Below are 1,165 nucleotides of genomic sequence, written 5' to 3'. Positions count from 1 at the left end.
TTGTTGGATATTTTTTTTGCTAATATTTTATTGAAGGTTTTTATGTTTAAAGTCCTTAGCCATATTGGTCTGGTTTTGGTGTCAGGTTGGTACTGCCTCATAAAAGGAAATGATATGTGTTCCCTACCTTTCTCTTTTCAGAAAAAAAAAAAATCATGTACAATTTTTGTTATTTCTTCTTTAAATGCTTTGTGGAATTCACTATTGAAACCCTCTGGGTCTAGAGATTTCCTTTTCTAGGTTATTTTAAATGACAAATTGAATATCTTTAATAGTTATAGGATCTAGTAACTGATACTTTAATTAACCATTCTTGCATATCCCCTTAGATATTTTGGGAACTCAATAAATATTTAATATATAGTTTTCTCAGTAGATTTTCCACAGCCTATGTCTAAATTAAATAGGACATCACAATACACAATCACACAGAATCCTGCTTAGTATAATAAATGCTCTTGTCCTCTGTGCTCAGTTCTTATTTTCATAGCTTAATAGCTTTGATATTTTAAGCATGTAAGAACTTGCCTAAACAAAACTTTCATTAAACAAACATTTACTAGATATAATGTACCCTGTTATTTTCTATTCTATTCCATATTATTTTTTTAAATACTGGTTATAGCTCATTAAATTCATTTCTGGACCCACTAAGGTATTCCAACTGCAATTTGAAAAACATTCATTTACATAGTCTCTGCTGTGCCTTCTAATTCTGACTTGCAGTCGTATTATGGGTCTCTGACTCTTGCTTTTTCCTTGACTGTAACACAAAGCCTATTAACATGGACAGCGCTATTTTTTAAAAACTTATTTCCAGATCACTTCCAAAGGGGCTTTAAGACAGTTTATAATGAATGCAGAAAATTTTAAGGCAAAAAAGACAAATGAGAATCATGGAGAAAATGTAATTTCCCAGGAATGGAAATACAAAGAAAAGTATCAAGACATCCAGATATCAAACCACTTAGTTTAAATTACTTGTTATTGTGCTTCATTAAAAGGGGACCAGAATCTGAAAGAATAAAGTAAGTGTCAGAGTATTGCAGTCTTCAGAGGGGAAGGAAAAGGGTCACTCTGGGGTTTCCGTGGTCTCGAAGTGAAGCAGAGGTAAGCAGCCCCGCTCCTCCACCAGGAGTCTTTTTTTTTTTTTTTTTTTTTTTTT

The 1,165-nt window shown here is 32.4% G+C and overlaps 1 long non-coding RNA gene across 1 annotated transcript in view; it reads right to left on the bottom strand.

Annotated features, from left to right (window-relative positions):
- Nucleotides 1-1,165, bottom strand: part of LOC102019369 — a 12,881-nt gene that overhangs the window by 5,253 nt on the left and 6,463 nt on the right. The window lies entirely within an intron of this gene.

Source organism: Chinchilla lanigera, unplaced genomic scaffold, assembly GCF_000276665.1.
Source record: "Chinchilla lanigera isolate Chin_1 unplaced genomic scaffold, ChiLan1.0 scaffold00062, whole genome shotgun sequence".
Classification (NCBI taxonomy): Eukaryota; Metazoa; Chordata; class Mammalia; order Rodentia; family Chinchillidae; genus Chinchilla; species Chinchilla lanigera.
The sequence above is the reverse complement of the archived record's forward strand: the minus strand, read 5'-3'. Positions and strand labels throughout refer to the sequence as shown.